The sequence below is a fragment of the Piliocolobus tephrosceles genome, chromosome 6, assembly GCF_002776525.5.
Source record: "Piliocolobus tephrosceles isolate RC106 chromosome 6, ASM277652v3, whole genome shotgun sequence".
Taxonomy (NCBI): domain Eukaryota; kingdom Metazoa; phylum Chordata; class Mammalia; order Primates; family Cercopithecidae; genus Piliocolobus; species Piliocolobus tephrosceles.
In genome coordinates, this window is record NC_045439.1 from 25,208,670 (window position 1) to 25,230,789 (window position 22,120).

General features: G+C 42.9%; 1 pseudogene; it reads left to right on the top strand.

The window, feature by feature from the left end:
- Nucleotides 1-2,503: 2,503 nt before the first annotated feature.
- Nucleotides 2,504-7,296, top strand: LOC111521667 (annotated as a pseudogene).
- Nucleotides 7,297-22,120: the final 14,824 nt, after the last annotated feature.

Here is a 22,120-nt window from a genome sequence, read left to right on the forward strand (position 1 = left end):
GCCTACATAGAAAACAGTTGGGCAAATTACCAGTGGATGTGCAGATTCTACTTTTGCCACCCTGAACATGGACTTTTATTTTCTTTTTGTGGTCACAATCTTTATCAATAATGTGAAAATAGTAAAAATGAATTCATTTTCCCAGTATATAGTATTACTCTTAGAACATAAATTCGATATCACGTGGTATCAAGAGCTATGCTTTCTTTTGAGTCTAGGGCCTGCTTTTTGACTTTATAGCAAAAAGATAAGAAATGTACTCATTTTGACATGTCAGACAAGACAGTGTGAGGCACTTTGTGGGGATACCATTAGATCCCCCTTGCCCGCTCTTGCAGACATAGTACTAGTTATTCCTTATCAAAAGTTTGAATTTCATTCATATTAAATATTATCTGGACAGTTTCATTTTTTCTATTTGGCTCTTCCCTTAGGACTGTGCCTTCTTGCATTATTGGCAGGGTTCATAATCCTTGAGAACACTGTTTGATTTAAAATATTTTTTATTTGAAATGAGACTGATTTCTATTCAAATCCAGTGGCTGGGAGTAAGAGTTTATTTCCCTAGAAACTTATGTTTCTGAGAAATGGGATCCATGAAAGCAAGGAATGTATATAATTTTTTGTGTTTCCAACACCTAGCACAAAGCTTGGAATATAATAGAGTTCAGCCACCTTAAATGCTTGCCGATAGGGCAAATGTATACTCATGAAATAAAGGAAAATGAGTATGTATTCAATAAATGTTTGCTAAAAGAATACTGACCCTGAGACTCTAAGGCTACTTAACCCTTACTTATCATCAGATACTCATAATAAAGCCAGCAAGCATGCTTTTATTTCCTGAAGGACTTAAATAATTTTGCTTTCCTTTTATTCCTGCCTCCAGAGTCAAGTAATAAAACCTGTCAGCACTTAGGCACTTAATATGCTGCTGAATTTGAACTACGGTGTACCTCATTCACATTGAAAAACATTTTTGTGCCCAAAAGCATACCAGCATAGATGCTGTCCACAGTCACGGTGATTGATTGCTTTGTTCCTGCAAGTCAAACAGATCTATGAGCCTGGGCCTTGCCCATTTCAATGGTCAGTAGGAAAAGAAAGCATTTGATAAGAGTGCACAACCAGTCTTCATGCACTAGGTCTTTGTTCTTCCAGCATTAACCACAGACCATTACTGTGCATTTATTTTGTCACCACAGTAAGATGGAGGTCTGAGATAGTCAGGTTGAAATTTGTGAGATAAAATCATGATTTCAGAGGTGATATATATTTCACCCTAAGTTTAGTGGTGGGAAAACAGAATGAGCTGAAGTTTTTTCTTAAAAGCCTTGGGAATATTAAACTGGTTTAAGTAGGAAGCACTACCATCCAGCCTACTTATAGAAATTCTCCCAGTTGGAATGGCACCTGTAGCTCTTCTAAAAACGAGGATTATATGTTAATTCCAGCATATCTAGACCTTAGTCAAGGATGTCCAATCTTTTGACTTCCCTGGGCCACATAGGAAGAATAATTGTCTTGGTTGGGCCACACATAAAATACACTAACACTAACAATAGCTGATGAGCTTTCAAAGCATGCCTAGTGTTTGTTTGTTTTTTTTTTTTTGGAGACGGAGTCTCACTCTGTCACCCAGGCTAGAGTGTAGTGGCACGGTATCGGCTCACTGCAACCTCCACCTCCCGGATTCAAGTGATTCTCCTGCCTCAACCTCCCGAGTAGCTGGGACTACAGGCATGCACCACCACGCCTGGCTAATTTTTATATTTTTAGTAGAGATGGGATTTCACCATGTTGGCCAGCTGGTCTTGAACTCCTGACCTCAGGTGATCCACCCGCCTCAGCCTTCCAGAGTGCCAAGATAAGAGGCAGGAGCCGCTGCGCCCGGCCAAAATAGCATGTTTTAAGAAAGTTTATGAATTTGTCATGGGCCACATTCAAAACCGTCATGGGCAAAGGGTTGGACAAGCTAGCCTTAGGTCATGTCCAGAGTGCAATTTAACAGGAATTTCAAACAAAACTAACAAAAAATTAAATCCACAAAAAATATCATTTGGTAAATGCATTGTCCACACACTTCACTACCAAGTCCCATTCAAACCATGACAATTCTTTACATAAAATGAGAGCACTCTCACCAAGTTCCTAAAGATGACTTCTAAACATTACCAAAGTCTAATGCTAATTCCCCACAAATCACCATTTCTTATCTTTTTAAAATGAGACTGGCTTTAGATATGATGACTCATATTTATGTGTTTAAGGAATTAAAGGGGAAGGAGATGTATAAGGCAACCACAAATGTAGAAAGCAAATGTACATATTAGCAATATTCTCCCACGTATTAACTAAAACAAGAATGTGAGATTTTTACATTTCTTCTAGTGTGCCTTAGCAAATCTGCTGGAGAAACTCTAGTTGCTTTAAGAATTGAAAAAAAAATGTCTCTCTCAACTTGGCAATTCTAAGCCTGTAAAGGCAGAAACTATCCGTAGTAATGAGTTTGGTAGTGCCTGGAGAAAGGCAAATGATCATTGGATGTAACAAAAGCTATTAAGAGAACAGACTAAAAAAAGAATTTCAATATGAAAAAGTAAAATCTAGAGAGATGACAAATCAGCATTGGATACCAAGCCTCAAAATAGTTGAACTAGAAGCCATCTCTTAAAGTTAAAAGTAAGAAGCTCTAGGAAAAAATAAAGATTGCATAGTAAAAAGGGATAGATGGCAGGATTAATTCAAGTCGACAAATATTTATCAAGTGGCTACTGTGGTCAGGTGCTGTGTTAGCAGCCAGCTTCTCTAAAGGGAGGAAAGGCTAGATAGGAGGACATTGAGGATTGTTTATATAAAGTCACTCATAGGTATGCCATAATGGATTTATTAAGGGGAAGTTGGAGTTTCTGTGAATCTTTAAAGGACATAGCCATGGAGACAATCACTATGTTAAGTAAGTGGCTGTTTTCCCAATTGGGCTTCAGTTACCTGAGACAAAAAAGTGAGGAAATTGGATTGTTTCTTCAAGTCCTTTCCAGCTCTAAAGTTATGGGTTATTTTACAAAATATCCATTGGTGCCACCTTTCATAACTATTCCTATGTTTATAAGAACCAAGAAATTTAAATTTCTAAGATTGGAAAACTCAGCTGGTCCATCTTTTTCTTTTTCACATCTTTTTTTTTTTTCTTTTAATAATTTCCCCAGACAACAGAAACAGACAACCTTCCAAATCCTCTATTTTGCAGTTGCCTTCCACACACAGATTTAAAAAGAGGATCAAAGAGGGTGGTGAAGATCAGGTAGAATGCTTCTTTGGAAGTTTCACTGGCATCATCCATCAGAACAATGGTGTGAGCATGAAGAGGCACTTGACACAGAAGTAGGTCTAACCCTCCAAGTTCTGGGGATGCTAGGATAATCAATGAGATATATATATATATGTCATTTTGTATAAAATATTGTGCAAATTGAAGGAAGACACTCAGTAAACATCCTGGGACTATTTGTAAGTTATGGCAAAACCAGATGAGAGAAAAGGGACAGTCCCTTCCTCATCCTCATTATCTCTTAGTAACATCAAATTGTAGTTAAAAAAAAAAAAATTAACTATGTACAATCTACAAAATAGCATCTCTTTTGTGGTATGTTTGAGTGTGTAATTTTAGTTTCTTTTCTGGTTGTCCTTGTGGTAGTCAGATGTGTTGGACTGATTCCAACTGGACAGAGTAAGGAATTCCAGCATCCTCTTCCTATTTGCTTGTGTTCTCCCACAGATCAAACCCTCAATTCTAGTTGGGGATGCCATCTAGCCCCACACTGTGACTGAAGCCTCAAGCACTGTTGCGCTTCCTTGTGCTTTGGATCAGCAACCCCAGTGGTATTCTACCAGAGCAGTTCAGGGAAAGCATATGTACAGTCAGGTCCCAACAGCAAACTGTTGGATGTGAGAGTTCTAAAGTATAGGGGTGAAGGAAGAGAAGGATATGAACTCCTCTGACCTTAAGCCAGCATTCATTTAACTTTTATATCTATTTGCCAAGAGAACCTGGAGAAAACTACCATGTTCAAGAGATTAATCAAAATCAGTGTTTTAGCCAGGTGGTGACAGAGAAGTACCATTCCTCACCCTCCATTCTTGTAATGTCTGTAATAAATTTCAATGTGTCAGGATGAATGAACCCAAGATCCAGTGAATGATTCAGCTGATCCAAGCCTTGCATTTTCCATCACTCATCATCCATCCTCATTCAGTGTAACCTCTTGCACTATTGTGGTTAATTTTATGTAAAACCAGTTTTTTTTTTTTTTTTTTTTTTTAATATGTGCCTATGTAATAAAGTCTACACACTGGCTATCTCTGTAGAGGTGAGGTTTTGTTTTTAGTTGTTCTACTGATTATATCCTTTCTTGAGCTATGAAAATGAATTATTAATAAATTTTTGAACAAAGTGTCACTATGCCAAATTTAATGAGGTCAGACATATGAAAAGTAATGCTTATTGATACAAGGTCTGTCACCCAGCTTATGTGGTTAGTGTTCATAAACTGACAAATTAACAAATGACCTGTTTAATTATCCTATTTAAATTTATCATAAATATAATTTAGTCAATTCAAGATAGGTTGGCCAGACCCCGTGGCTCATGCCTGTAATTCCGGCACTTTGGGAGGCTAAAGGGGGTGGATCACGAGGTCAAGAGATCGAGACCATCCTGGCCAACATGGTGAAACCCCATCTCTACTAAAAATACAAAATTAGCTGGGCGTGGTAGTGCATACCTGTAATCCCAGCTACGCGGGTGGTTGAGGTAGGAGAATCACTTGAACCTGGGAGGCGGAGGTTGCAGTGAGCCAAGATCATGCCACTGCACTCCAGCCTGGGCAACAAGAGGGAAATCACATCTCAAAAAAAAAAAAAAAAAAGGTTTATTTGCATTCCAATTTGGTGCCTGATTCTGAGAAAACAAATAAAAATGATTATAATCCTTAAGGTTTTCTTGGAGATAACATACATAAACATATAAGTGAGAAATATAAATGAACACATAATCAAATAATAAGTTTGCATTATGTTCCTGACATATTGTCGGTGCTTAACAAATAATTGTTCAATTGATTGATGAATCCAGATTACTAATGTCAACATAACTTGCATGGGAAAAAATCAGTATGGACTAAAACATTTGGGAAATTTTCACAGGAAAGATGGCCGTCAGTTGAGACCTGGAGATGGGGTAAAATTTGGCTCAGCAATGAGACGGGAACGTAGGGTGGGGAAAAAAAGAGTAAAAGTGGTATGTTGGGCGAGCAGGAGATCAGATTGACCTGGGTGAAGGATTCATGAACATCCAGAGATAAAACTGATGGTTAAGCCAAGCTATGGTAGGGATGTATCCAGCCTGAGGTGGAACTCAATCTACTAAATGCAATGAAGCAATTTTTGAATCTTGGCAATAAAGCATTATTCTAGAAAAACTAGTCAATACCATGCTGAGCATTTTTGACTTTAGGAAAAGATTAAAGGCAAGGAAAATAATTTATAGCTTTTTTGGAGTAAACAAGGCAAAAAATAAACAAAGCTTTGTGTTTTATTTAGTTCAAAGCAACCGGAATCATTTTATTATAAAATACAATCATGTACAAGGGAGAACTCAGACCAGGTCAGTGGCCTCCTGCTGTCAAGAGATCTCTGTCATTAGCAGAACACGGAGAATAGCCTAGTCAGTACCAGATCACATAATATCAGGTGCACAAAAGAGATACTAGCCAAATAAGAGCATAATATTAAGTTGAATATTCTGGAGAATATTCTCCTTCCCACTATTCTTCTATCCCTACCTGTCCAGAGTCCCCCTGAAGTTGTGAGAGCTAATTACCTAGGTTCCCCATTGTCACAAGGCTTTGGTCTTCTAGGGTCCCCCTTTCCTTTAATATCCCAGGATAATAACTATCTGAGTAGCTGCTTGAAGCCAGGCATGCACCCCAGTGTTCCTCAGGATTTGGGTAGGGGAAGTTGTGGGCCAGAGGAAGTAAAGATGAGAGTTTAAATGTCCTCACTGTTATTTGTCCCTTCTCTTTCCAAACTCCTCTCATCTCCTCCTTGATTTCCTCCAACTATCACCTCTCTCTCCCTCAATCTGGGGCAGATTTCGCTCTTCCCCAAATTTAATAATATTAGCTAACATTTACATAATGCATATACTCTGGGGCAGCCACTGGCACTAAGTATTTAAGGCATATTATTTAATAAAGGTAGCTCCCTCTCCATTCTGCAAGGCACTAATAATTCAAGGCTGTGGGTATAACAGATACTTACTGAAGATTAGCAATCACTGATGAATGTCTACAGCACAAAAAATAAGAAAGAATTTTAAACTGATTATCATGGTTTGCACCAATTGCTGACCGCCACACCCAGCGCGAGCCTCACGGATCTTTGGGCAGCACGTTTGCTCCTCCTCTGCTCCAGGATGAAGACCCAGAGATCCTCTACTTCTCCTAAGCCTCGCCAGGGAGCGACATTCCCATAGCCCCAAGCCAGGCATGCTGCCCTCACCACTGAGCCGGGAACAGTTGCTCCACATCCAGACAATTAAGGCCGCGGCCCTACTCAGGCTCGCGGCCCACAGCATGCCTGTGGTGTTTGGTGAGAGTTGGAAGAAACACCTCAATGGAGAGTTTGGAAAACTGTATTCTATAAAACGAATGGGATTTGTTGCAGCAGAAAGAAAACATTACACTGTTTATCCTCCCCAACACCAAGTCTTCACCTGGACCCAGATGTGTGACATAGGAGGTGTTAAAGTCGTCATCCTGGGATAGGACCCATATCACAGACCCCATCAAGCCCACGACGCTGCTTTAGTGTCCAAAGACCTGTGCAACCTCTGCCTAGTTTGGAAAACATTTATGAAGAGCTGCCTACAGGCAGATGGTTTTCATCATCCTGGCCATGCAGATTTATCTGGGTGGACCAAAAAAGGTGTTCTATTCACTGTCTTCACCGTGCAGACACATCAAGCCAGTTCTCCTAAGACAGGCTGGGGGCATTTGCCAATGCAGTTGTGTCCTGGCTAAATCCGAACTAAATGGCCTTGTCTTCTTGCTCTGGGCCCTTATACTCAGAAGGAGGGCAGTGCCATTGATAGGAGGTGGCACTGTGTACTGCAGGTGGCTTATCTCTTCTGGTTGTTGGTGTGTAGAGAGTTCTTTGGATGCAGACACTTATTCCAGGACCAATGAGCTGCTGCAGAAGTCCAGCAAGAAGTTCCCAGACTAGAAGGAGCTGTGATCCTCAACTAAGGGGTGGTCTGTCTCCACTGGTGGTTTTTGAGAAGCTGCTGTTAAAGTATTTGTCATTTACGGAGCCGAATTGAAAATTTCTGAATTAAGGGCCGGGCGCGGTGGCTCAAGCCTGTAATCCCAGCACTTTGGGAGGCCGAGACGGGCGGATCACGAGGTCAGGAGATCGAGACCATCCTGGCTAACACGGTGAAACCCCGTCTCTACTAAAATACAAAAAAAAAATTAGCCGGGCGTGTTGGCGGGCGCCTGTAGTCCCAGCTACTCGGGAGGCTGAGGCAGGAGAATGGCGTGAACCCGGGAGGCAGAGCTTGCAGTGAGCTGAGATCAGGCCACTGCACTCCAGCCTGGGCGACAGAGCGAGACTCCGTCTCAAAAAAAAAAAAAAAAAAAGAAGAAAAGAAAATTTCTGAATTAAGCCGTAAGTACTTTGCATAAGGGGGCAAAGCTTCCATTAAAGCAGCCATGAAGCAGGCTGCCCAGGAATGGCAGCTTTATCCAGCCAGACACAGCAAAGGCGACTCTTTGACCTAATGTCTTTCTCTGCAACATGGCTTCAGCCCAAAATATGCAAACTTCTCAGAAGACAGGTGAGGTCAAATATTCACTTGGCTCTCTTTACCACTTTAGTTTTATGTTTAAGGGGGGAGATTGCACTTGTTGGTACAGCCCTAGTATTGTACCTGCTGCTACTAGGTTTTGCCTGGTTAGACTTCCAGTTACAAGGTGTTGGGGTGTTTTTGCTTAGAAAGGAACCCTTTTCAATGGCCAGGCACGGTGGCTCACGCCTGTAATCACAGCACTTCGGGAGGCAGAGGTGGGCAGGTCGTGAGGTCAGGAGATCGAGACCATCCTGGCTAACACAGTGAAACTCCATGTCTACTAAAAAAAAAAAAACAAAAAATGTAGCCGGGCGTGGTGGTGGGCACCTGTAGTCCCAACTACTCAGGAGGCTGAGGCAGGAGAATGGCGTGAACCCGGGAGGCGGAGCTTGCAGTGAGCCGAGATGGCGCTACTGCACTCCAGCCTGGGCGTCAGAGCGAGACTCCGTCTCAAAAAAAAAGAAAGAAAGAAAGGAACCTTTTCCCCAGACTGGCTGGCATTCCAGTCCCAGCCTGGCACACTGCCCACTGGATCGTTCAAGGAGCCCTCAGGTCCCTCCATAAAGGAAGCATGAGGATGTTCTGCAGGTTTCCAGAAATCTAGCCCAGAAATCGGGGCTCAATTCCCTAATTGTAGGGGAGGTGAAGTTTCCTAAGGAAAAGTCCATGGTATGAGCCTTAACAGATAGGGGCTGAGAAAAGTGACCTAGGTCTTGTTATTCTTCGGTTGTTTTATGGAATAAGCAGTGGAATTTGAACAAGGAAGAGGAGAAAAGGGATTTTTCTTAAATGTGGGGGTGAGCTTCTCCTAGAGTAATCTTGAGTTGGAGTTTTTAAGGCAGCACGAACTGCCAAATGCTGTTTTTTGTGGACTGCAATCACTTTGGGATATTTTTTCAGCAACACTGGAAAGTTTTAGTTTTTTTAAAAAAAAATACTTATGCAAATATGTACATATTTTCACAATTTGTTTTTTATCTTATTTTATTTTTTTTGAGACAGAGTCTCTCTCTGTTGCCCAGGTTGGAGTGCAGTGGTGTGATCTCGGCTCACTGTGACCTCTGCCTCCCAGGTTCAAGCAATTCTCCTGCCTCAGCCTCCCAAGTAGCTGAGATTACAGGTGCACACTACCATGCCCAGCTAAGTTTTTGTATTTTTAGTAGAGACAGGGTTTCACTATGTTGGCCAGGCTGGTCTTGAACCCCTGACCTCGGGTGATCCGTCCACCTCGGCCTTCCAACATTCTGGGATTACAGGCGTGAGCCACTGCCCCCAGCCTCCAATTTGTTTTTTAGGAGACAGTCTTTATTGTTCCTGCACCTCCATCCTTGATCTTGTTACTGATGCTATTTTGCTGTTAGCTGGGTTAGAGTTAACCGTGTGCTAGTTTGGTAACAAAAGACTGTTGAAGTTTTTTTTTTTTTTTTTTTTAACTGAATACGAGACATTACTCTTTCTACTATTTCTAAAAATGTTTTCAAGACAGAGTCTTGCTCTGTCACCCAGGATGCAGTGAAGTGGCATGATCACAGCTCACTTCAGCCTTGACCTCCTGGGCTCAAGTAATCCTGCCACCTCAGACTCCCCAGGAGATGGGACTATAGATGACACCTGGCTAATTTTAATTTTTATTATGGTAGAGATGGGGATCTCACTATGTTCCCTGGCTGGTCTCAAACTCCTGGGCTCAAGCAATCCTCCCACCTTGGCCTCCCAAAGTACTGGGACTACAGACGCAAGCCACCATGCCCAGCCCCATTCCTCCTCCTCAAGTTCATTGACCATACCTTACAGAGAAAATCCCTTTCAAACACCTTTCTCCTTTGGCCCTAGGCTGAGTAAATGAGCTAACCTCCCAAGTTCCAGACCATTGTCTCTTTAACTGCCAGAGGAAAACTGAAAGCTCTTCTGAAAAATCTCTTTAATGGGGATTAAATTCTAAAGTTAACACTATTGAAAATAACATAAATTGCCCATAAAGTAGACTAACGGAGTCTTCCTTAATGAAAGTTGCTCTGTTTATTAGTATGTTCTCACAATGCCATAAAGAACTACCTGAGGTGAGGCGCAGTGGCTCACACCTATAATCCCAGTACTTTGGGAGGCTGAGGCAGGTGGATCGCTTGAGGCCAGGAGTTCAAGACCAGCCTGGCCAACATGGTGAAACCCCATCTCTACTAAAAATACAAAAATTAGCTGGGTGTGGTGGCACATGCCTGTAATCCCAGCTACTCAGAAGGCTGAGGCACAAGAATCACTTGAACCCAGGAGGCAGAGATTGCAGTGAGCCGAGATCATACCACTGCACTCCAGCCTGGGTGAGAGTGAGACTCTGTCTCAAAAAATAGAACCACCTGAGACTGGGTAATTTATAAAGAAAAAAGGTTTAATTGACTCACAGTTCAGCAGACTGTATGGAAGCATGGCTGGGAGGCCTCAGGAAACTTGTAATTATGGCAGAAGGCAAAGAGGAAGCAAGCATATCTTAGCATGGTAGAGCAGGAGAGAGCACTAAGCAGGAAGTGCTACACGCTTTTAAACAAGCAAATCTTGTGATAACTCACTCACTATCATGAGAATAGCAAGGGGAAAATACCCCCACCATGATCCAATCACCTCCCATGAAGCCCCTCCTCCAACACTGAAGATCATAATTCAACATGAGATTTGGGTGGGGACACAAGAGCCAAACCTTATCACTCTATGGCCCTCAATTAATTTTTCAGTTTCTTCCTTGATATTGACAGAGTCATCACCAACCAAGATCCCAGCCACCTGAACAATGTGTTCCAGTTTTGGTTAGTGTGGGGAAGTGAGTAAAATGAGTCACACAATTATTCTGAGTTTTACCAACATGAATTGACTGTTTCTGAGTTGACATCATCCTTTACAGACCCACTGAGTGGAATGGCAGACCAAATAACTTGATTGGAGGTAAAATAAGTCTCCATTATACACCACCTTTATTATGCAAAGTAATTTTTAGTTCATTCCATCTTATCCTGTCATGGACCCATTGAAGAATTTTTACAAACAGAAGAGAAGTCTGCCTTACATCTCCAAAAAAGAGCTAACAAAAACTCACAATTTTCTCTGCAGTCTCAAAAGTTACAGATAAAATTTTCAGAAAGCATTAAGGTCAAAATACCTATACTTTCCCGCCCTGCCACAGTCTAGGTCAATGGACAGGAACAAGATAAAATCTATTCTCCACCTATGGAGAGCAAACCCAATGGGTCATGACATTCTCTCCCCTCTTTCTCTCCCTTCCTTTACCCTCTCTCTTGTCTCGTCTCTTCTTCACTAACAGGCATGAAGTCCTAAGAGCCTAGACTAACCTGGTGGCAACGGCAGAGAAAGGGACATACCTTAGAGATCTGAAACAGTCCCCATTTCTATCTGTCAAGGTCGACTGCTTTTTGCCCACACTCCTATTGCATATCTCACTGGTTGCCTTTAATACATGTGTGCTGCTTTTTAATGTTTTATATTTATTAGATTTGTCCTCCTGATTAAAAAAGCAATAGTTAATTAAGAGAATTGGCTTTCTCAGTGTGTGGCAAAGTACACCAAAAATAATATGAATCAGCAAACACAAATCAATGTGCAATTAAAAATGACTGAAATTTAATTTTGCATTCTAATAAAACTTTCTTGTAATCTCTTGAAGTCAATCCCCTGCTTCCATTACTGGTGATGTGCAGTCTGGAAAGTCTTCTCCCTACTGTTGCTTTTCTTTCTCTTTGCAACTCCAAGGTTAGTGCTGTCAGGATTGCTGCAAGCATGTTTCCTTCTAATTTGCCGGCTGTAAAAAATCTATCCTCTTTTACTCAGTACACTTCTGTAAGGAGAAATAGGAAAAGCATCAAAGTACTTTTCCCCATTCTTACTTGGTTCCTCAATGCAACAGTTCTGACACCAACTCTAGAAATAGAAAAAAACAATACAAGACGTATTTTTCCTGTTCTCTACTCTCACACAGTCACTCGGCACTTCTGGCACCAGGTGTGTGGGAGTTTTTCACCACAAATCAAGCAATTCTGCAGTGAATTCTGCAGTAGATTCTCCAGTGGACAGCAGCCGGGTGTCCTCCAGTTTACGATCCACCTGGAGTGAACAGACAATTCTGACACTGTCTAACTGGAAATAGCATCAGATCTCACAGGTTGAGGGGCTTAGTCCCCAACATTGCTCTCCACTTCAGATGCCATGGATTGTGGCCTGTGCTTGTTTCTGACTAACTGGTTATAAATAGGGGTTTTTCGTACTCCTTGCTGGGTTTCAATTAATTTCCTAGAGCAGCTCACAGAACCCAGAAAAACACTGTTTTCTCGTGTTCTATAAAGAATATTACAAAGGGTACAGATAAATAACCAGACGGAAGAGATGTATGGGCAAAGTGTAGAAGAAGGAGGGGACAGCGTCCATGCCCCTACAGAAACCTCCATATGTTCAGCTATCTGGAAGCTCTCTGAATCCAGTTCTTTTAGGTTTTTATGGGAGTTTCATCATGCAGGCATGATTGATTAAATTATTGGCCCTTGGTGATCAACTCAACCTTCAGCCCCTCTTCCCTCCCTCTGAGACTGGGGTATGAGGCTGAAAGTCTCAACCTTCTAATCATGCCTCAGTCTTTCCAGTAACCAGAACCCGCCCTGAAGCTATCTAGGGGCCCCCAGCCACCAGTCATATCGTTAGCATCTAAAAGATACCCTTATCAGTCCAGAGATTCTAAGGGTTTTAGAAGCTGTATGTCAGGAAACAGGAAGAAGGCCCAATATTTATAATATCACAACTTCTAATAAGGGAATGACAATTGCAATGAAAAAGAAAAGTTCCAGCGTAAAGGAAGAATGCAGGAAGTTAGGGACCACACTGAATGGTGGAACAAAGGAAAAAGAATCAATGATTTAGAAATGCGGAACCTGGTCATGTTTATCCTGTAAGTAGCCTATCAGAAGCCCTAATGTTTTTCTTAAAAAGTTTTTGCTAACAAAATACCAAATAAAAAGTTCTATACCAATATATCCTTTCCTAAGATTTTTAAATTATGAACTTGATGAGTACTCAAGACATTAGTCTGCTGCTCAGTTTAGGAAAAGCTAACAAGAAAGTCTATGATTTTTGTCGATAAAAACATTTAAAAAAATTAAAAGCTGCATAGCCAAAGAAAAATAAGAACAAAACCCCGAGACACCCCACAAAGGTAAACACTTACTTCTTCTTCTTCTTTTTTTTTTTTTTTTTTTGAGATGGAGTCTCATTCTGCTGCCCAGGCTAGAGTGCAGTGGTATGATCTTGGCTCACTGCAATCCCCACCTCCTGGGTTCAAGCGATTCTCCTGCCTCAGCCTCCCAATTACAAGCACGCGCCACCATGCCCAGCTAATTTTTGTATTTTTAGTAGACACGGGGTTTCACCATGTTAGCCAGGATCTCAATCTCTTGACGTTGTGATCTGCCCGTCTTGGCCTCTCAAAGTGCTGGGATTACAGGCGTGAGCCACCGCACTTGGCCAACACTTACTTCTAAATGAAAGAAAGGACCTCATTTCTACTCAAGGTCCTTGACCCCTTTCCACAAATATTCAAGTAATGGGATTTCTACTTTCAGGTAGACAATGCATCCATTAAGGAATGTTCTCTGTGGCAAGGCAGCATGGTCAAATGGGGGATCAAATTTTGAAGGCAATGTTTTTTCTCATTTCTGCAAACCAGAATTGAGTTAGGAAAAGCTAACAAGAAAGTCTATGACTTGTCAATAAAAACATTTTGAAAAAATTGAAAGCTGCACAACCAAAGAAAAATAAGAGCAAAACCCCAGGACATGCCACAAAGGTGAAGACACTTCTAAATCAATGCAGGGACCTCATTAAACTCAAGGTCCTTGACCCCTTTCCAAAAATATTCAAGTAATGGGATTTATACTTGCAGATAGACAGTGCTTCCATTGGGGAATGTTCTCTGAGGCAAGGCGGCATGGTCAAATAGGGATGGAATTTTGAAGGCAATGCTTCATCTCTGCAACCCAGAATTGAGTTATCTGTGCTCTGAGACTTTTTCTTTATAAACCATTTAAAGCTTCAATGATGGCAAAACTAACTCAGCTTCCCAATGGTGTTGTCTCTGGAATCCCACCTCAGACAAGAGAGAACTAGGAACAGCAGTAACTGATATATACAAAATACAAAATACAAAGTCTTCTAGACTTTGGCAGTAAATTTTTGGAAGTACTTGTTTCTGGTGAGAAGTATTTTTAATGTGCCCTGATAGATATGGAGACAGTACTTCCAAAAGTTGACCCTGGGAACAATAAGCATCACCCTCATCATCACGGTAACTTGTTGGCCTTCCTTTTGACTGGTCTCTCCTCTTAACACATTTTATTTCTTCTAATTAAACACAAGGCACAAAATATATACATTCCACTACAAAACCTCTTATCAAATACATTTTACATATTTAACATTTAGCCTGTGAGTTCCTTTGCTAGCTCAGTGTGCTTTCTTCTACATTACTCAACAGTGACAGCAGCAATGGCCAGCACTCTGCTTTGTGTTTTATATGCATTACTTCATTTAATCCTTGTAATAACCCTACGAAGTCGGGTTACTAAACATTTTATACCTGTAAATATCCTCATTTTACAGGTATATATATAAAAAAAAAAAACCAAAAGCGAAGCATAGAAGGTTGGTTAATTTGCCCAACGGTCATAAGGATAATGGTGGAACTGTCTTTATCTCTGCTTCTTTGCTTACGCTCTCATCTCTGGTTTTCTGCCACCTACAGGAAGGTTGTGAGTGAGTCAATTCCATTTCAGGTGACAGTTATAACTAGCATTCTTGAAGCACTCTGTCATCTTTAGGAAAAATTGCAAAGCAATATAGTAGTAATTCAATAAATGTCTTTAAGCCCCCCATGAGGTTGAAAGGGCATAGAGATGAGATATGGTCCCAACTCTCTAGAAGCACCCATTCAGAAGACAGTTTTGATAGCAAATCTACCATCAGAGCCACGAGCAACACACTCGACCCCTTTGGTTGAGTTACAAAAGGGCACCCCACCTTCTGGCTGACAAAGCTTCACACCACAACATAGAGAATATTGCAGGTAGATCAAGAGCTGGATTTTGCTGGGCCAAGTGGCTCATGCCTGTAATCTCAGCACTTTGGGAGACCAAGATTAACAGATTGCTTGAGCCTAGAAGTTCAAGACTAGCCTAAGCAACATAGTGAAACCCCATCTCTACAAAGCATACAAAAATTAGCCAGGCATGGTGGCACATGCCTGTAGTCCTAGCTACTCAGGAGACTGAGGTGGGAGCATCCCTTGAGCCTGGGAAGTGGAGGTTGTAGTGGGCCGAGATCATGCGACTGCACTCTAGCCTGGGTGACAGAGCAAGACCCTGTCTTTTTAAAAAAAAAAAAAAAAAAAAGCTGGATTTCATCTCTACCTTCATAAAAGAGTCCTTTTATGCAGTGTGAAAACTACACAACAGTATGTGACATCTTCAGTTCTATTGTTGGTACCCAAATTATGAGCCTGTGGAGATCTATTCTTTAAAGATGTGCATGAAAATATTAGAAGCATAGAATTTATGGAAACATGAATCCATATGTTAGAAAACATAGGGGCAGTGACGGAATGTTCTACTATTTCATTTTAATCCCAGTATCAATAAAGGGTAGGAAAAGAGATAAGCCTGTGGGAAACAATAAAGTTTTTGAGAGGAAAAAAAGAGGAGCAACAAACGGAAAACCAAAACCAACAAAGAGGGAATGACTGAAGACCCTATAGAGAATGAGCACAGCCTTAATCTTGAAACTTTAGGAAAATGTAGTATGTCTATTGTAAGCAAGCACATACAGAAATGTTCCTAGGAATGACTTTGGGACGCTATGCCATATTTGCATATTCCAGCAATGACCATTTCATCTTTGCTTATAAGCTGCATTTCTCATGAGACCACAGTATTCTTGATCACTCTATAATATTACCCTCATCAACAAAAACAAAAATCATTTAGGGAATTCTTTTTTTTTGAGATGGAGTCTCACTCTGTCACCCAGGCTGAAGTGCAGTGGCATGATCTTGGCTCACTGCAATCTCTGCCTCCTGGGTTCGAGCGATTCTCCTGCCTCAGCCCCCTGGGTAGCTGGGACTACAGGCGCCCGCCACCATGCCTGGCTAATTTTTAGTAGAGACGGGGTTTCACTATTTTGGCCAGGCTGGTCTCAAACGCCTGACGTCGTGATCCGCCCACCTCAGCCTCCCAAAGTGCTGGGATTACAGGCATGAGCCATGGCGCCTGGCCTAGGGAATTCTTAAGATTAGCAAAATAATTAGTCTAACTACTAAGCAGTACACATTAAAACTTGAAAATATTGTCTTTCTTGCCCTCAAAATGAATTACATTTAAGAAGATAATGTAGGCCGGGCATGGTGGCTCACGTCTGTAATCCCAGCATTTTGGGAGGCCGAGGCAGGCGGCTCACTTGAGGTCAGGAGTTCAAGACCAGCCTGGCCAACATGGCAAAACCCCATCTCTACTAAAAATACAAAATTAGCCAGGCTTAGTGGTGGGCGCCTTTAATCCCAGCTACTCGGGAGGCTGAGGCAGGGAGAATTGCTTGAACCTGGGAGGCAGAGGTTGCAGTGAGTAGAGATCATGCCACTGCACTCCAGCCTGGGCAACAGAGCAAGACTCCATCTCAAAAAAAAAAAAAAAAAAAAAAGAAGAAGAAGAAAGAAGAAGAGGAAGAGGAAGAAGAAGAAGAAGAAGAAGAATGATGCAAGGTATAGATAACAAGTGCTAAATAAATGGTGCTAAAATTATGGATTTTGGAAATGCAGGGAGAAATCAAATGACCTATTACAACCAGGGAAAAGACTGAGAGAAAGGATGTGCCTTCAGCTAGCTCTTAAAGGAAAGGGTACCACTTCAAAAGGCAGAGCAAGGCAGGGTGAAGGAAGGAAGTACATTACAAATAGAGAGAACACCATGATGTAAGTAAAGGAGGCCGACTTCAGTGTTAGTGGTGAATTTAGAGAAAATCAGTAGATCTGTTTGACAAGACTAGTAGAAATAATAAAAGTGCCTAACTACGGCAGACTATATTCTCCCAAAACGAATGCAATCAACACCAGTATTTTCAGTTTCACATGTTATTTCTTCTATTCACCATCAAATGGTGGGGTCTTTTCCCCATCTCTTTAATCTGGGTTATGACTGGTTTATGTCTGTTTTAACTGAGAAAGTATAGTGGAAGTGATGCTATGTGACTTCCAAGTCTATGTCGTAAAGGATATAGCTTCTGCCTGGCTCTCTCTTAGGACATTCACCTTTGGAACTCAGCCACCATGTGTGAGGGAGCCCGGGCAACATGGAGAGGCCACATGTAGGTGTTCCAGTTGACAGTCCCAGCGAAAGTCTCAGCTGACAGCTAGAATCGACCGAAACACATAAGTACATGAAGCTGCAGATGGTTCGGCCCTCAGACTTAGTGTCTTCCAGCTGAGGCACCAGATACCAAAGAACCGAGACAAGCCATTCCCTAGGTGCCCTATCCAAATTGCCAATCCACATCATCTGTGAGCTTAATAACTGGTTGTTTCAGGCCAACAATTTTGGGGGTAATTTGTGACATAACCATAATAACTGGAACACTAATATCAATTGAGTAATGACCATATGCCATGCTCTATGTTTGATGCCTTATATTTTATATCAGTTAGCTATTTCTGTGTAACAAACCACCCCAAATCTCAGTAGCTTACAAAACAGGTATTTCTCTACTATAGTTCACACATCTGTGAATCTATTAGGGGTTGGCTGACCTAGGCTGGGCTCACTCTGGCATCTAAGTGTTGGCAGAAAGCTCTGTTCCAGGCCATGCATGGCTGCGGCATCTAAGCTAGGACAGATCTGCTTTTGTGTCTCTCATCCTCCTCCAGGAACCAGCAGGCTTGCCTGAATATGTCACTTTCATGGGGAAGAATGAGAGTGGAAACACATAAAACTTTTGAGGCCTAGGCTTCAAAACAGCACACTATCTGGCCAGGTATGGTGGCTCACACCTGTAATCTCAGCACTTTGGGAAGCTGAGGTGGGTGGATCACCTGAGGTCTGGAGTTCGAGACCAGCTGACCAACATGGTGAAAGCCCATCTCTACTAAAAATACAAAAAATTAGCCAGGCATGGTGGCACATGCTAATCCCAGCTACCTGGGAGGCTGAGGTAGGAGAATTGCTTGAACCCAGGAGGCGGAGGTTGCAGTGAGTTGAGATTACGCCATTGCACTCCAGTCTGGGCAAAAAGAGCAAAACTCCATCTCACACAAAAAAAGGCACACTATCACTTCTGCCACATTCTATTGGCCAAATCAAGTTACACAGCCAGACCCAGATTAAAGAGGTAGGAAAACATACTCCACCTATATAGTGTACTATGAAGTCACAAGGAAAGAGTATGCACTTAGGGAGGGGTAAAGAATTGGAGCCAGGGCCGGGCATGGTGGCTTCACGCTTGTAATCCCAGCACTTTGGGAGGCCGAGGCGGGTGGATCAACTGAGGTCAGGAGTTCAAGACCAGCCTGGCCAACATGGTGAAACCTCATCTCTACTAAAAAAAATACACAAAATTAGCCAGGCATAGTGGCAGACGCCTGTAATCCCAGCTACTCTGGAGGCTGAGGTAGGAGAATTACTTGAACCCGGGAGGCAGACATTGCAGTGAGCTGAGATTGTGCCACTGCACTCCAGCCTGGGCAACAAGGCGAGACTCCATCTCAAAATAAATAAATAAATAAACAAACTAAATAAATAAATAAGAATTGGAGCCAGGAGTAATGGCAGCAAGATGGCTGACTAAAGACACCTGCTGCTTGTCCCTCCCAACAAGAAAGGCCCAAGGCAATGACTAAACAGCTCCCTTTGACTGGAGCGTGAAGGGAGAGCACTGGAGTACAGTGGGGGAGTGGGATGAATCTGCGACGATACAAGTCCGGAAGAGCAGCGTGGAGGCACCCAGCCTCTACAGCCCCATCTGCTCTTCCCAAATTGGATTGGCCTGAAGACAGAGGGACTTCCCGTTGTGGAGAAAAGGTAAGCAGATCCTCACCAGCCTTCATTGTCTTGACAAATACCTATTGTCCTTTCTACAGGAGAACCCCATAGTTCTCACAAGCCCTGAGCCCAGTTTGGAGAGCTGCCAGGAATTCATGCAGCTGCACTGCCCTGGATTAGGAGTGTAAAGTGTGCACTCCCCACCCCCACCCACTCCCTGTGAGCAAAGCTGCTGCAGCACAGCCCCATCTTGAGAGCAGAGTCACCTGTGGAGTGCACCCTCTGCCCAGGGTCAGCAGCCGCCCCAGCACTGGGGCTCCATTTTCATTACGCCAAGCCCAGGGTGTCTGGATGCCACAGCCCTAGCTGTGCAGAGCCTGGGCCCAGGATCAGCTGTAACTCTGCTCCTGCAAAGCAGGGAAACCAATTCCCACCACCATATATCCAGCTAGAGAAACAGTCTGCCAGTCCCGCCCAGGGCAAACTACGTGAGCTAGCCAAACCACTGTGTGTCCTCCCACACATGGGAGCTGATATGCCCCAGGCCAGCAGAGTGGTTACACTAGAACTAGCCCTGCGGCACCCCTGTCCCCAACAGTCATGCTCCCGACCTGCCCAGTGGGCCTGTGTCTCCGATAAGAGCTTAAGAAAGAGTCCTGTAGGTCATTACTGGTGGCACATCCCGAGGGCAGCCAAGCAGCCAAAAGCCCATATCCCGGACCTAAATAGCAGCCCCGCAGGCTGCCCCCTTGTGGGTGTGCCCCTGAGCCAGCTGAGCAGCCATACACTTGAATCCCAGACCTAAGACACAGCCCTGTGGGCTGTCCCTGACAGTCATCCCCCAGGACAACTGAGCAGCTGTATGTCCATGTCCTAGGTAGAGAAACAGCCCTGCAGGCTGCCTGTAGTAGACACAACCACAAGCTGACTAAGCAGTCCTAGTTCCTTGCCCAGGCCTACGAAACAATCTCATGGGCCACCACCCACAGAAATGCCCCCAGGCCAGGCCATTTGAGCAGCAATGCAGATATGTCATAGGTCTGAGAAACAGCCTTGTGCCCAACCCAGGCAGCAGAGCAGCCATGCACCCATGCCCTGGACCTGAGAAATAACCTGCGGGCCACCCGCAGCAGATGTGCCCCTGGGCACATCAAGCAGACTTGTGCCCACATCCTGGGCGTGAAAAGCAGCCCCATGGGCTGACAATGGCAGACATGTCCACAGGCCAATCAAGCACTTGTGTACCAGCATCCTGGGCCAAAGGAACAGCCCCGTACCATCCTCAGCAGACATGTACTCACACCAGCCAAGAAGCCATGCGATCATGTCTTGAGCCTATGAAACCTCAGGGGCCACTCCCAACAAACATGCCCCCAGGCCAATTGAGAAACTGGGCAGCTGTGTCCTGGGCCTAAGAAACTCTGTGAATCACCCAGAGCAGACACATCCTTGGCCAGCCAAGCAGCTTTATGCCTGCATCCCAAACCAAAGAAAGCATGTTGTGGGCCACCCCTGGCAGACACATCCCCAGGCCAGCCAAGCAACTGTGTGCCCACATCCTGGGCTGAAGAAAGTCCCACAAACCATTCCTGGCAGGCACGCCCCAAGGCCAACTGAGCAACCATGTGTCCATGCTCCCAGCCAGAGTAACAACCCTGTGGCCTAAACCCCAGTGAGCCATACCCCAAGTTGGCTGACCCACTGGGTGCATACATACACACACACACACACACACACCAGGCCTGAGAAACAGCCTGGGAAGCCCAACTCTGGCAAAGCCACATCATTATCCCAAACTCTCTCAGCCTAGACCACTGAGAAACTCACAAATGCCACTAGTATCGATTACAGCTGAAGAAACTAAATGGAGAGTACACTACTGTACATATCTAGAATCAAGGTCAATGCACCCCACTGAACTGACAACCCAAGGATTATTGGTACAATTAAGTGTTTCCCTATGAAACCTTCTTCACAAAACTGGAAAACATAACTTTTCCACCAGATGTGTAGAAATCAATGTAGGACCACATCAACCATGAAAAGGGCAAAGAAACATGTCACCTCCAAGGAAAACAATACTTCTCTAGTAACAGACTCTAATAAAAAAAACTTTGAAATGACAGAAAAATAATTCAAAATAATAATCTTAAGGAAACTCAATAAGATGCAAGATAATACAGATAGACTATTTAATGAAATCACAAAAATCAGTTTATTATTTGAATGAGAAGTTCAACAAAAAGACAGATACCATAAAAAGAAGCAAACAAGCCAGGTGCAGTGGCTCACGCCTGTAATACCAACACTTTGGGAGGTTGAGGTGGGCGGATCACGAGGCCAGGAGATCGAGACCATCCTGGCTAACACGTTGAAACCCCGTCTCTACTAAACATACAAAAATTAGCCAGGCGTGGTGGTGGGCGCCTATAGTCCCAGCTACTCAGGAGGCTGAGGCAGGAGAATGGTGTGAACCCAGGAGGCAGAGCTTGCAGGGAGCTGAGATCACGCCACTACACTCCAGCCTAGGCGACAGAGTGAGACTCCATTTCAAAAAAAAAAAAAAAAAGAGGCAAACAGAAATCCAAGAGCTGAAGAATTCAATGAATGAAACACAAAATATGCTTAAGAGCTTCAACAACAGACTAGATGAAGCAGAAAAAGGAATTTCTAAACTTGAAGACAGGTATTTTGAAATAACATAGGCAGACAAAAAGAAAGGGATAAAGAATAAAGAGTAAAAATGAATGAAGAAAGTCTACCTAATTTATGGGTATCATGGGCATTCCAGAAGGAAAAGAGAAGGGAAAAGGTGAGCAAAACATAAGTTAATAAAATAATAAACAGAAACATTCTTGGGAGAGAGACAGAGATCTAGGTTCAGGAAGATCAAAGAACCCCAAACAGATCTTCTCCAAGGCACATTATAGTCAAATTGTCAAAAGTCAAAGATGAAGAATCTTAAGAACAGCCAAGGGAAAACATCAAGTCACATGTAAGGGAATCCCAATTAAACTAACAAGAGCATTTCTCAGCAGAAACTTTATGGGCCAGGAGAGAATAGGACAATATATTCAAAGTACTAAAAGAAAAAGAAAGCTGCCAGTCAAAAATATTATACCTAGCAAAGCTATTCTTCAAAAAT